The sequence below is a fragment of the Euprymna scolopes genome, chromosome 2 (assembly GCF_053919585.1).
Source record: "Euprymna scolopes isolate OS-2025 chromosome 2, ASM5391958v1, whole genome shotgun sequence".
In the NCBI taxonomy this organism is placed as follows: Eukaryota; Metazoa; Mollusca; class Cephalopoda; order Sepiida; family Sepiolidae; genus Euprymna; species Euprymna scolopes.
In genome coordinates this window covers 5,962,016-5,978,616 of record NC_136483.1, presented here as the reverse complement: position 1 = coordinate 5,978,616, position 16,601 = coordinate 5,962,016, and the positions used below count along the sequence as shown (strand labels likewise).

At 30.0% G+C, this 16,601-nt stretch overlaps 1 pseudogene; it reads right to left on the bottom strand.

Annotated features, from left to right (window-relative positions):
• Positions 1-16,264: 16,264 nt before the first annotated feature.
• On the bottom strand, positions 16,265-16,381 carry LOC145241946 (5S ribosomal RNA; annotated as a pseudogene).
• Between the last annotated feature and the right edge of the window lie 220 nt (positions 16,382-16,601).

Sequence of the window (16,601 nt, the reverse complement as noted above, 5' to 3'; positions counted from 1 at the left end):
AACTATCTATGGTATGGTTTCTTAAAATCATACCAATCGAAATCTAATGCACCCTTAATGTTTAATATAAAAAATATAACTTTGATATTGTTTAATATGTTTAATATGTTGTATATGTTTAATAGGTTTATATGTTTAACATAAAAAAATTTAATTTTGAGATTATAACTTTGATATTGTTTAATATGTTTAATGTTTTATATGTTTAATATGTTTAATATGTTTTATATGTTTAATATGTAAAATGTAATTTTGAGATTATTTTTGAAATCTGGCGTGTTTTGATCACTAAATAGGCTGGCACAGTTATTTAATAAATCAAAGCAAATTTCAATTACTAATAACCCGAATGAGAGTAAATAAACAAATTGCAAACGAATATAACTAGTACACAGTTTAACAGTAAATGTACGTAATCGATAAAAATTTTAAATAATAATCAAGGCGTCCAGGCAGAGGTGTTAGTTTCCTTGAAAGCAAATTTAATCAAATTAAAGTTTATATATTAAATGTTGATAACTTTTATACTTTTATTCACATAAACAATACTTTTAAGTGATTATATCTTGCTAGATGCGTAAACGCTTAGCCATAAAATCATATAAACCAATCGACTTTAGAGTACAGATATGTTTTGCATATAAATCTAACGTAAAATGAACCCCCTCTTCCGGTTTGAATGTAATTTGTTCAGTCATGGCGTTTGGTTCACGTTCTTTAAAATAAGACTATTCTTATTCGCTGTGGAAAATTTACATATGACATGTTATAAATCAGCAAATTACATATTTTGGGAGACAAAATTAGCATGCATACATGTATATAATTTTCAGACTTGAATCAACTTGCTGTCTAAATGGATACACACATACACACTCAATATCGTTTTGTAGCAGTCTCTGTGTCTTTTATTCACACGCCCCCAATATATGTGTGTGTGTGTGTGTGTGTGTGTGTGTGTGTGTGTGTGTGTGTGTGTGTGTGTGTGTGTGTGTGTGTGTCGGGCGTGTGAATGAAATACCCCAAGTCTTCCAGAATATATATATATATGTGTGTGTGTGTGTGTGTGTGTGTGTGTATGTGTGTGTGTGTGTGTAAACATGTACGTATTCATGGTTAATAGAAAAGTTTAAAGTTTTTGAAAAGAAAGCTCCTCCGAAGGTAAAAATAACAATGTGCCTCGCCTCATATTTTTTAGATAAATAAAATTAGATCTAAAATAAAAATTAAATTTCGAATAAAGATATGACAACTACAATTTATTGAAACGCAGACAAAAGAAGGCAATAAAATTCATTATTTTTCTGCCGTTCGTTTTGGATTATATTCATTTTAATTTATGTTTTTTTTTGTTTTTATTTATATTTTATTTTTCATTTTTCCAACACTCGTCGAAATTTCCTTGTTATTCTGGAGTGTTTTTCGCCCAAAATTAACCGAAAAAAGAATTTTGTTGTTTCACCAGCAAAAAGAACGGGACACAAATGACAATTGCTCACTACAAGTAGATAAAACCTTCAAATATCGCCGCTGGATTCGCTTTTTCAAAATCATTCGATAAGTACTTTTATATTCGTCAATCGGATGTTTATGTAAGTTAGCCCCCGGCAGATTTTTAATATATATATATACATATATATATATATATATATATATATATATATATATATATATATATATATATATATATGTGTGTGTGTGTGTGTGTGTGTATATATATATATATATATATATATATATATATATATATATATATATATATATATATATATATATATATATAAAGAGAATGTGTTAAATGTTATTGTTAAAAAGTAAGTGTCGCATGGATTTGCGCGGAATCTACAGTACCCAACGAAATTTCGTACAACGTTTCTTGAATATTTTTTAGATGAGGATTGATTATTAATAATATTTGCATTCTTTGGACTACTATTCTCATCTTGAGTGTCATTTTCATCACGTTTCGGTCGATCAGACCTCTGACCTTCTTCATGTGTATCTTGTCGAACTCGTGAATCTTTCTGCCGAACTTTAGAATCTGCACGGAATTTCTAACAGAAGGATTTTTATCCTGGCCTTCCCAAATCAACAGAGATTAGACCATTCCTGTAATGAAAAGGGTTTCTATTACTGTACACATAGATTCGAAAAGGTTGTCGCAAAACAAATATATAACAAATAAATGTTGTCAAAGGCAAGATAAGTTACTTTTCTACCCAACTGGATATGTTTTTAGCGTTTATATTTAATGTAACATGTTTATTCAGCTCGAAAAAAACATACAGTGTTTACCGATTTATTGGATTATTCAAAATGGCCGCCGACTCTCTCTCGGAGATGGTAAGATTGGGAAAAGGAGTTATAAATAAAAACCCAGTCAAAATACTTTTAAAAAGCCGCCGAATATATGTCAGCCTATGTCATGGTAACATATATTGAGCGGGTTTCTAATAGTATTTTGTCTGTTTTTATTATTTATAACTCATTTTCCCAAACTTACCGCCTCAAAGAGAGAGTCGGCTAACATTTTAAATTTTACGGTGGGAGTTTAATTCTGTGTAGTTCCATGGGGTCCAACCTTCCCAGGCTTTGCCTTTTTTTTTCTTTACTAATCGCGGAAATTGCTAATCGTCGAAATATAACGGAAAATGATAAAGAATCGATTAAATAAACGTATATATGGGTATGTGTGTGTGCGTGCGTGTATATGTTTACATATACATCTACATATGCACATATATATTGTCCGATATTGAAACAAATGTTTGACCCTCTCATATTTTTTTGTCATCGAAATCGGTAAAATCCCTATTTTATGATAAAAACTATTTTCAAGGTTTAATTATTTTTGAAATCTGGCATGTAAAAATATGAGTACAACGTTATCATTAGAGGTTAAAATACCATTATTTACTTATATAGCCTCTATTATTTAATGTTAAGATATGACCCACCTTTCTTGGTGAGGTCACGCAAGGACTCCTGATCGTCTACGAAAAAGTTCGGCTCACCTGGTTCTTCGAAAGGCTATCACATAAAATCCAGGTATTCTGAAAACGAATTCTCTGGAAGCGGAAAGATGAAGATCGCATCGGTCAGAAGGAAAACAGACAATTGAAATTCTATTCTACTAAAATTAATTTCACAAAAGATTTACAGTCTTTTTACATATATACACACTTCAAGTTATTAATGCATTTGTAAATTCAGTTCTTAGCCCGTTTTTCAATTCACAATTATTATTCTTCTTCAGAGATGGCACTCAGGCGAAATGAAGAGGGAAGGTGGTCACGTCTTCAGGGATGTATATTATTATCTCGAGATTCTGCGCCAGTCTGAAATCTGGTTAGAAAACTTGGTCGCTTGGTTTATATAGTAAGGTCAGGACTGGAGGAGACGATCCCCTCAACCAATCAAATTAAGATATGTGTCTGGGGGAATCCTCAGATGCGAATTGCGGGTGTGCAGTTCAGCCAACATTACCAGTCTTGAGTTTTGACATCTGAGACCCAGAATGATATCTATTCCCATGACCTCCAAGGTCAACGGCTGTCATTCAGAACACCTGGGTCGGGGTTCTTCAGGCCAGACGAGTTTCACCGCTATTATTCTAACATTTCCTGTTGTCGAATTTTTCCAAATAGCAAAATATACATCTGGCCTTTCAATAAAACAAAATATATATCTGATTTTGACAATAATCCAAATATATATCTATATCTTTCAATTCAAGTCTTTTTGATATCTGCTGTCGTCCGGGATTAATTAAACAATTTTAGCATATTTACCCGGTCTTTCTTAGGTCCCAGGGAAGTTTCACACCCCCATGAGAGGCAAATCGCTCCCTCAGGTCGATCACGTTACAAAGAATCATCGATCTTTTACATTACATTGAACAGTTTCGGTAAATTTACTTCAAATCATCTAAATCGATATGAATTGCCAAGGCAAACATATTGTACAAAATGCGTATGCGATGTAAAGTGAATGGGATTATTTTTATATTTTTATTGCATCGACTATTTTGATATGAGATTTTGCGATTAGTAGAAAAGGACCACGTCGAGTTGTCGCACTTTCTGGTCTAAACATTGACCTGAAACGAAATGTAATGACAAGGAGTAAACGGTGTGATAACTATATAGAATTATAGAGGAAACTTGTCTTTTTAACTTGAAGCCCACTGCCAGAAAATGGACAAGCTTCGTTATCCAATATCGAATTGGGCGTATATATGGCTAAGTATAATTCACGGGAGATAACTTGATTATGGTTAAATAAACATAACTTATAACTCATTCTAAAAATTGAACTGTTGGATTTAAAACCTACATTTACACTATTAATATTACTGTGTTATTCATAAAAAAGCCAGATCAATAGTTGGTTGTTATTTGAAATCCATGCAATTATGCGTGCCACCACAATCTGACGTAAACACAAAAAATGCCTCTTGTACTTTTAAATAATAAGTAACAGGAATAAATGATCAGTAACAATGTTTATTTTCCAGTGACAACATTGACAGCATGGAGAGGTCGCAGGGTGGGGGTGTAATTCATCTCTCTACTACAGATATTGACGGTGGGAGACTTTAAGAAAGAACCCCCTGTTATAGATACGCATAAGAAGCAGAGATGCGTCATTGAATTTCCCCATGCAGAAAAAGAAACGGAAGCCACCAAAATTTACTGGGGCTTGTTGAACATTTATGAAGCCAATTCTGTTAATGTCAGCATAGTTAAGAGATGGGTTCGTCGATTTCAGAGTGGCTACAGAAATGTGAGTGGCATAGGCATCAAAAGAGATTGGCCAAAGTGCGTTGAGAATGGTGCTGACTATGTAGAAAAATAAATTCTGGTTACTCGTTTTAATGCGACCACTTCGTAGCTCTTCGATTTTTTTTTACTAAAAGAATAGGAGGCATTACTTTTGAAATGACTTTCATATCCATTTAATGGGTAAACGCCCTATAATAATCCGAATTGTTTCTTTTTTAATTTTTTTTTTTTAGTTTCGATTATCAATACGAAGGATAGGAAGAAGGATTGTTAAAAAAAATGATGCACGGTAGGCTAAGTAAATGAATATACTAAATATTGAATATACTAAATATTGAATATACTAAATAATGAATATACTAAATAATAAATATACTAAATAATGAATATGCTAAATATTAAATATACTAAATTATAAATATACTAAATAATAAATATACTAAATAATGAAAATACAAATTAATGAATATACTAAATAATGAATATACTAAATAATAAATATACTAAATAATGAATATACTAAATGATTAATATATTAAATAATGAATATACTAAATAATGAATATACTAAATAATGAATACACGAAATAATAAATATACTAAATAATGAATATACTAAATAATAAATATACTAAATAATCAATATACTAAATAATGAATATACTAAATATTGAATATACTAAATATTAAATATACTAAATTATAAATATACTAAATAATAAATATACTAAATAATGAATATACTAAATAATGAATATACTAAATACTGTATATACTAAATAATAAATATACTAAATAATAAATATACTACATAATGAATATACTTAATAATAAATATACTAAATAATAAATATACTAAATAATAAATATACTAAATAATAACTATACTAAATAATTAATATATTAATAATGAATATACTAAATATTGAATATACTAAATAATGAAAATACTTAATAATGAATATACTAAATAATGAATATATTAAATAATTAATATACAAAATAATGAATATACTAAATATTTAATTTACTAAATAATAAATAGTATAAATAATAAATATCCTAAATAATAAATATACGTAATAATAAATATACTAAACAATAAATATACTAAATAATGAATATACTAAATAATAAATATACTAAATAATGATCATACTAAATATTGAATATACCAAATATTGAATATATTAAATATTAAATATCCTAAATAATAAATATAAATAATATATGTACTAAATAATACATATACTAAATAATCAATATACTAAACATTGAATATACTAAATAATAAATATACTAAATAATAAATATACTAAATAATAAATATACTAAATAATCAATATACTAAATAATCAATATACTAAATATTGAATATACTGAATAATAAATATACTAAATAATTAATATACTAAATAATAAATATACTAAATAATCAATATACTAAATAATGAATATACTAAATATCGAATATACTAACTAATAAATATACTAAATAATAAATATACTAAATATTGAATATACTAAATAATGAATATACTAAATATTGAATATACTGAATAATAAATCTACTGAACAATGAATATACTAAATAATAAATATACTAAATAATAAATATACTAAATAATAAATATACTAAATAATAAATATACTAAATAATAAACATACTAAATAATAAATATACTAAATAATTAATATACTAAATAATCAATATACTAAATAATAAACATACTAAATAATAAATATACTAAATAATCAATATACTAAATAATAAATATACTGAATAATAAACATACTAAATAATAAATATACTAAATAATAAATATACTAAATAATAAATATACTAAATAATAAACATACTAAATAATAAATATACTAAATAATCAATATACTAAATAATCAATATACTAAATATGTAATATTCTAAATAATAAATATACTAAATAATAAATATAATAAATAATGAATATACTAAATATTGAATATACTAAATAATGAATATACTAAATATTGAATATACTAAATAATAAATATACTAAATAATAAATATAATAAATAATAAATATACTAAATAATGAATATACTAAATAATGAATATACTAAATAATAGATATACTAAATAATAAATATACTAAATATTGAATATACTAAATAATTGATATGCTAAATAATAAATATACTAAATAATAAATATACTAAATAATAAATATACTAAATAATAAATATACTAAATAATTTATATACTAAATAATTGATATGCTAAATAATAAATATACTAAATAATAAAAATACTAAATAATAAATACACTAAATAATAAATATACTAAATATTGAATATACTAAATAATTGATATGCTAAATAATAAATATACTAAATAATAAATATACTAAATAATAAATATACTAAATAATGTATATACTAAATAATGAAGATACTAAATAATGAATATACTAAATAATAAATATACTAAATAATAAATATACTAAATATTTAATATACTAAATAATGAATATACTAAATAATAAATGTACTAAATAATAAATATACTAAATATTGAATATACTAAATATTGAATATACTAAATATTAAATTTACTAATTAATCAATATACTAAATATTGAATATACTAAATAATAAATATACTAAATAATAAATATAAATATTAAATATACTAAATAATAAATATACTAAATAATAAATATACTAAATAATGAATATACTAAATAATGTGCTTTATTCGGGTCTCTAAGATGTAACACAATGGTCGGTTTAATGTAAGAAAATCATTTTTTTGCCATTTTAGTTTGGTGTAAAAATTTCTAATAACGAACAAGTCGCTATTTCCCACTATGAGCGCCTCACGTGATCGCCAGTGAACCTATCTTCATCATAAATGAATTAGTGTTTTAGAAGATCATCTCTTGAAACTAAACAGCCTCAGTGAAACTTGTAAGATAGAGTAAGCAACTGGGAAAACTCTCGTTTATTCTAGTAGAGGAAAGGTAAAAGTTCAATTCCCTAATAAGGTGGAATATGGCATTGTCTCTTTTTGGATTCACTTGTGTGCGAGTCATTCACTTTCCGTTTCTTTCAGTTGTTCGCCTCATTTCCGGGAATTCGAAACAACAAAGAACGTTCCCAAAAACGCATTAATGATTTTACCGTTTTGTATCTTTCTTTGTTACAGTTGAGTTCGATTTACCTGAATACAAGCCGTAATTTTCATGGCTATTTTCCGATAAGTTTATTAATAATATCGCACTCCTAATGTATGCATGTGAAAATATATTTTCCCCGATTCTGTAAAAGTCTCATCATCTAAAGGTTTAGCTTTATTTTTTCCCCATTTTTTTATAGTCGGAATCAATTTATGAAACCCAATTTATCATTTTCGTTGCGAGGTTCTGCGGGAGTCATCTTAGAAATGCCTGTGTATCGCAACCCAAAACACCTGTCGAAATTGCTGTAACATTGGACGTTTTGCCATTTTCTGTTAGTATCTACAAATCATTCTGCAGATACTTTCTCGATGATAGGAAACGCGTTTTACATTCTTCACTGGAAAATGTCTGCAAAAGAAACTCTTTGCATGCAATGTGTTTTCGATCATTCGACGCCGACCACGCATAATTCCACACAAAACACATTACAAAAAATGTATGAATCTTTAGTTGTTTCTATTTACGTTTTATAATTTACTAGCCCGGATGCCCAGCGTTGCCCGGTAGTTTGGAGATATGTGTTGAGCAAAAAAAGAAAAATAATACTGGTAGCAGGCAGGCAGACTCGAGCCTGTAGCGCAAAGGAAGAAAAGAACGTGAAAAAACGTGACGTATTTGCTGGTGCGCCCATCGCCAAACCGGAAATGACGTATGTTTAAATTAAGGCTAGTCAATCGAAAAGAGGGGGTCACTTTCAAAAATATCGGAGAAAAAATACCTCTCTTTGTAGAAAAGTGCCCAGTTGAAGGCGAAAGAAATTTTTCGATATTTGTCGTCCGAATGTTTGAGCTTGTAAACGACACCGATCACATGAAAATCCTGTCGCACCTGTCGAAAGTTTTAGGCAAACTTAGAAACAAAAAAACATACATACATACATACATACATTTAAACAGACAGATGAGATTTATATTATAGATGATTACTAGATGAGCGAATAACCCTAACCCTGACACACTTTATCGGTCAGATGAATCCATAGAATCAACATGCGCATGCAACTACTATTTTTCAGTTTTCTATAATTGATGTATTTCAATATTTGAAAAAATAAATACAAATTTTCAATGACATGAATTCAATGAACGTAGGTACTTATTAATTAATAAATCTTGGATGATCCACGGATGATCTATTCATATTTGTAATTTTTAAAATGGTGTATACTAAAAATCTTTCACCATACATCAATACTAATCACATAAAAACTTATTTCGGTTATAAAAATAGCGCCGAACACTTTTCATCAAGTATTTAAAATTCGTATTGAGTTTAGTAGTTTATGTTTCGACAGATTAGAACATGCCAATATATTAATTATAAGAATCGATTAGGTTTCAATGAGCCCGAAAATTAAATAACATGATACGGACGACTTTAGATCAACATGGGTGTTCTCCTTTTGATCTGAATACAAACAAAAAAATAACTTGCGTTGTTTTGTTATTTTTTATCGATTTTTAATCATGAAAAAATTATTGCACTTTACATTAAACAATAAATAGTTGATATATTCCCCTGTTCTTAAAATAAACGTTTCCCCACATTTAAAATCCTCTATGACATGAAAAACATCACAACTCGTTTTTGTATGTGCATTAAAGGTAAAACGATGCAGACTCTTTTATGTTACTTGTTTTATGTGGTTCTTGAAATCTAATTGATCCTATCTTAATATATTCTATTTACAATAATAGCATATTTCAAGCAATCGCTTGTAAAAGAGAATGAAATATTAAGTTGTGTTAATTCGGAAGCCATTTGAAAATTAAAATTTGTAAAATGAATTTTAGGCATTTGATCTTTTATTTTCGTAATCGTTGAAATAACTTGTAAAGAACACATATTAGTAGAATGTGCAGTAACGTATACAGAAAACGACTTCGAAAAGTCTACAGGTAAAAAAAAAACTAATCTTAACGATGAGGAACACTCAAGCAGACAACACTATGTTTTATCACTGGAGAAAATCATCAGTAGTTTATCTTAACGATTCACCACGAGGATAAAACGCGAACAACTCTGTGTTGCTAATTACCAAATAATATTTTTTCATAACTTCTACTTTATTCAACTTCGGAATTGATCGCTGTTGAAATAAATACATGATATATTAGGTTTGTGTTTTTTTCACTTTCTGATTGTATAATTTCGGGTGTATTAAAGTTTACCATTAGATATTTATCAAAAAAGGTTCAGTTCACTCGTGTAAGCCCAAATCAAGACAATAATTGTAAATTACCTACAACGCGTGCACTAACAGAAAGGCTCAACGCATAAAAATCACACCTTCGTAAGAATGTAGTAGCATTTTAGTCCACAAACACAAAACGTCCTGCCAAAAGAATTGAGTGAAAAGAACCTTTTGATCTCATTTTCAAATGAGATTTGCTTAATACAATAAAAAAACCCTCCGTTATAAGTGATCAGAAATTAATTATTCATCGTAATTTTGTGAGAAAACGGTTCTAAGAGAAATGAGATGAGCCATGGTTAGCCACCTCAAAAGTAGCGCTTTGTTTCCGGTATGAATTATGAGTTCCGCCATGTAATCAGACTGAATCATTCTGAAAAATGTCGGGCGAACAAAAAGTATTTAAAAAATCTTTTACGATTTGCCAAGAGAAATGATTCGGTATTCCACTGCAATAATATCAGACAAAAGGTTTTTTTTTTTGAGACCAGACAAAAAGTGTTGAAGTCGGGCTAGGATATTAACCCATCCATCTTATTCACCAGATATTGCGCCTTCAGATTATCATTTATTCTATTCTTTGCAAACTAATCTTAAAGGCATATAGTTCAATATTGAAGATGGCATAAAATTGTGAGTTTTCTGCCATACAGCCACAAAAACACTGGACAAATTTAATGTTCGAATTCAATAGAAATTGGAGAAAAGCTATATAAAAATAGTTACATATTATATAGTTGATTATGTTTTTTTATATTTCATTTCTTTAAACATTCGACACAGTATGACTTTCTACATAAAGAGTTATTTTGCCGGTATGAGAGGATCATCATTGTCGATTTGAAACTTGATCGAATTGAGTTGTCTCGATATAACCATATTCGCTTTCTTCCGCTTTTATCTCTCATTCTCTTTCTCCCTATTCATACATATATATAGTAAAACCCCGGGATACGACAATAATCTGTTTCGTATGGTGAGGTCTAAGAAAAAAATTATACAATACATACTAAAAATTAGTAAAAACGACATTAGGATTAGATGGAAGAATCAATAAACATGTACCAAGTAAAATTAGGAATGGAAACCTACCGGGCAACGGACGCTGTTGCTAACACATACGGGTCTTCAATTACTGATCATTGACTTAAAAACCCGTCTTGTGCAGCGAACTTTAGCACGGACTCTTTTTCTATTCTGAGTCGTGCTCATTCACTATATCACCTTAAGATCTTGGAGACTATCCACGTTCGACTTAGAAAAGAGAATGCCTCCAGAGGTTGAACGTGATTAATCTCTAGGGTATTCGACCATAACGCTGTTTTATTTTAATCGTTTTCCCACTTTTTTTTTCTCCCCGTAAATTGAATAAAACGCAATTTTTAATCGCTTTTTCATTCTTTGTTTTAAAAATTCCCTCGATACAGCTTTGAGAAGCGAGGGTCGAAACCGGTCAGCTGGCTCCCCATTTATCTTTCTTTCCTCTCCTGTTCCCCTTTTTGGAGAGAAGATTACATGAATATATATATATATATATATATATATATATATATATATATATATATATATATATGTGTGTGTGTGTGTGTGTGTGTGTGTGTGTGTGTGTGTGTATATATATATATATATGTATATACAAATTTACTTTTAATCATGAATCATAAAAGTCTTCCCTTCCTAATTGCAATATTAAAATTTCGTATCCCTAAAAACATTATGAAATATATATATATATATATATATATATATATATATATATATATATATATATATATATATATATATATAATGATAGTACATATATTTGATCCGTTTTTTTTTTCTTATTTGACGCCCGTTCCTCTATTCCAAGTTTTCCGGGCACTCCGTGCACTTAACGTAGGTAATTAATGCCTTTCTTTATATGTTATACTTACTTGTTTTCATTAATTACGTAAAAAAAAGTTGATTAAAATTAGCAATTGATCTTGTCGCGTTTTACCTTGAACGAAATTTTTTCTTGTTTTTCCGTACTTAATAACGTGATTGTCTTTAATTGACAATTCTCCCTCTCTTTCTCTGTGTGTCTCTCTCTGTCACTCTCTCCCTCTCTGTATATATTTTTATTACTCTCTCTCTCTCTCTCTCTCTCTCTCTCTCTCTCTCTCTTGTTGCCTTTTCTTTTTACTTTCCAGAATTTCCACATGAAAACTTGGTTTCATCAAAACGTGTACATCGATTAGTAAATCCGTTACCAGACAAAACTATTACAGGGCAGAACGATCAAATTGTCGCTCTAGAGAAAACAACTACTGCTTTATTTTAAAACTTCTATTGTAAAAAAAACAATTCAGGTAACTTGATTATATAGTAGAGCTGACATCTATTGAAAGTAACTGTTTTCAACCTCAATCACCGCCTCGATACTGGTCCGGAACTGGGAGCATGTCTTTATGGCGGGAGCTCAGCGAATACTCGGTGGCTGGCGGCGATCAGGTTGGCTTTGGTGCTGTAGGAGGTTATTTTAGTGAAGTTCTCGACGCGTGGCCAAACAAAGTAGTCCAGCGGGTTCAGCTCGGGGAAAGAGGGGGGATGAGCCAGTGAAAAAAGGGTAACACTCTTTTTGAATCCAAGCCTGGATCTAAGTGAACTTGTGTGCCGGCGGCGAGTCATGCTGCCAACCATAGGGTCTGCTAGGTACCACTTATTGCATTAGGAGATCGCAACACTCTTCAGTATGTCCAGGTACACTTTGGTGTTGACTTTCAAGTCGACTTCGAAGGTGTGAAGTGTATGATGTGGCCCTCACTTGAAACCACACCAGAGACCAAAACCGTCACCAAGAACTTCCTTCAGTTGTGCCCTCAAGCGTTGACTCGCCATGGTTTGCATTTTGAGGGTGCTGGCAATGGTCCTGTTGTCATCACTTGCATCAGTAGAGAGGATGAGTGACGTATCTCCGATCTCGCTCGTTGAACATTGTGTCACGTTCAGACATGATAGAAGGTTCTTATCGCTCTTGGGATTTGTATGCAACTGGCCACTTAGTAGCTGGTCTGCAACTAAAAAAGAAAACCGGTTTTGATCAAACGGAAATGGAATCATGTCGTATGTTCTAGGGCAACATTTTTATCGTCCAACCCTGTACTTTAATTTCGATATGAAATTGCAAGGCGCGTCCTCGTATTTTTCCGGGAAATTTCGTCTGCCCGCCATTCTGTGACATTTTTATTTGTAAGTAGTATGCCGCCCGGCATTTAAATTGGATATTTTTATTCAGGCAGATTTCGCATTTATAAAGATTGGGTCAATTCTCTATTGATTATTATGTTGTACTCAATATATAGTAGTGGTTTCAAAAGTTTAAAAAATGATCTAGGTGCTATTAGTTAGTATCGAACCCAAAACATTTAGCTCTCTCTTGTATATGACCTCCGAAGATATGGATATCATTTTTTAAGTTAATACAGTTTTTAAAGTTGATATAAATATGTTTGTACATGCTTAGAGGAACACTTTAAGTGGACTTAAACCTTCAACTCAAGTTGAAATTTTTCACATTTGACTCCTTAGCAGCTACTTTTACCGGCTAAAAATCAAATCGAATTTCTTACACAGACCTGAATCCCTTATATATCAAGTTTCGCATCTGTAGACAAAAAAACTGTAGAGTATTTTAGTAGAGACCGTTTAACACAGACGTACACACACACACACACACACACAGAGATAATATTACTGTTATAAATATATATATATATGTATATAGATAGATAGATAGATACATTTTACATTGCTAATCACGTGAATTAAATGATCATATTTCATTTTAAACACGTCTAAGCATCTATACTGTCCGTCAGTGTCTATATTTTTATTAAGTTTAGAATGGAGTTAACGTTGGTCTCTCTTGCGTAATTATATGAAATGCGTTCCAAAAGTAATGCCCCCATTCATTCCGGCCAAATGGATCACAGCGGACTACAAATTACTTTGTTATGATGACTGAACTTGTGCATTCATAGTCTGAAAGTGTCATTTTTATGTTACACATATTCACGGTGTGAGACATCGTGCATTACCGACAAAAAGGTATCAAGAATGGTGTTGACTAGATAGAAAACTATATTCTATAGCACAAACTTTGCAGGGTTTAATGATACCACTCCCGTTCATAGTTCTTCAACATTTTGTGTAAAAAACGTATGTGCCTTTAGTTTTGTAACGACCTTCGTAGATGAGGGGCGAGATCTCGTTATCGATGCTATCAGAGCAGGCTGTCTAAAGATATTAGCTTCCTGGCTTAAGCGCACCAAACATTAATGTGTTTGGCGTTCTCTGTTCCATTTTCCAAACTTACATTTTTTATAAAACCAAAAACCAAAGAAAATAAACATTTAAAGATATAAAGAAGCATGAACAATTTTGCCAAAGTGATTGAACCCTAAAATGGTTGATATGCCGTGAAACAAAAAAAAACAAGCTAAACACAATGAATAAATATTTAAAGATATAAAAACTTTGAGCATGAAACTTTTTTCTTTCTAATTACCGGTTTCAGCATTAAATAACCCAAAAAGGGTTGATATACCGTAAACCAAAACAACTACACCAAACACCATCAATAAATAGTTGACTATACAAAAAACTTAAAATCTAAAAACAATTTCAAAAAATTACTACATTCGGCATTAAATAATCCACAAATGTTTTAGATGCTGTAACTAAAAGACACAAATACTATTTTTAAGATCGGATTTTTTTATTGGTCCATACTTATCGAATTAATTTCTCTACAAAACATATCTAAGAACACTGCCAGAAATATAAATTACCTTTGTGTGAAATTTGCAAAAGATAGGCTCAGCCGTTTCTGAACCTATGAGGAAGGAACTCTTCACACAGACACAAAGTGATTTTTATATCATTCAAGCACTACCGTGTTTAATTAAATGGTTAAGTGGCAGTTTTAGTCATTTAGAACTGCTTTAAAGCTTCCCCGCTCACTCATTTTTCGACTAAATTTCAAGCAATTGTTACAGCTTTTCAGCTATTATGAAAAAAAGACATTTCCATTTTCGTTCAGTAAAACAAAAGTTATGATGAACTTACTTGTGTTCAAAATCGTAAAAACACTTAAGGAGGTGAGCGAGGTTTTTTATGACTGGTTTCCATAGCAACCACGTCGCTTCAGCGACTACTGTTGCTACCAATTCAGCGAAAAGAGAAACAAGTGAAACAGGGAGAATGAAAGCATGAAAGGGAGATAATTGGGGAGATTTTATTGAAAGCAGACGAGTACTGTACATTGTTATTACATATGTGTATGTTATGTTTATGGGGGGGGACAAAAAATAAGACTGAAATTAAACAAAGAACAAGTGAATTTACTGAAAGCCTGGAAAAATTATGGATTACAATAGAAACTTAACATATTGCAGCATTAATAATTGATTATATGATGTTATTAATTTTATTAGAATACCTTGTCCTTCTCTTTTTCAGTTTTAACAATAGTCCTTTACTTTTCCAAGTTTAAGCTTAACCATATTACTTTTCATGCTCGCATTTTTCTATTGTAATAATAGTAAGGATAGAGATAGAAAAATACTTTCAGATTACATATTGTATAATATTGTTAACTTAAAGTCCATATAATAGTAGCATCAACATTGATAAGAAAATAACAACCAGATAAGAAAAAGCTTAATATACGAAATAGAGCAATAACTTAAATGAAAATTTGGAATAAAACTATCAATTCAAAAATTTAGGACGAATTAATTATTCAATAAGGAATACAAAAAATTACAATAAAAATATCGCCATATTATTCGTCGAATAATTAATTTGTTGTAAATTATTTTAATTTACAGAATTTAATTTCAAATTGTAATATTTATACATCGATGCCGCCGTTCAATCTTGAAAGATAAGGATACCCTTTGTAGAGGCAGCTGCGCGTGTAATTGTGTGGCAGGGGTTGCGCAATCTCAAACCACACCTCTCCTGAATACTCACTGCTTGAGTCCAGTGACAAAAAGAAACCCAGATGACTGGAAACAATTCAGAGATAAGCTGAGAGCACACACGACACCGGAAGTTCCAAATGGTCACCCATCTGGTACTGGTTAGACTCATCGTTGCTTAACTTCGGTGATCTGACGGGAACCAGTGTTTTAAACGTGATTATGCCGTATATATATAATATATATGTGTGTGTGTTTGTGTGTGTGTGTGTATGTTTTTCTTTCTTGCTTTTTCTATTGCGCACATGCAAATAATCCTTCAATTTTAAAATTTTAAATTCTTTCTGGTTTTTCTGGAGTGCTCCTCTTTGTTTAAAAAATGTATTTTATAAAACAAATTGCGACCTTTGTGTAAAATACTTGTTTATCGAACCTGTGTCACAGATTAAGGAA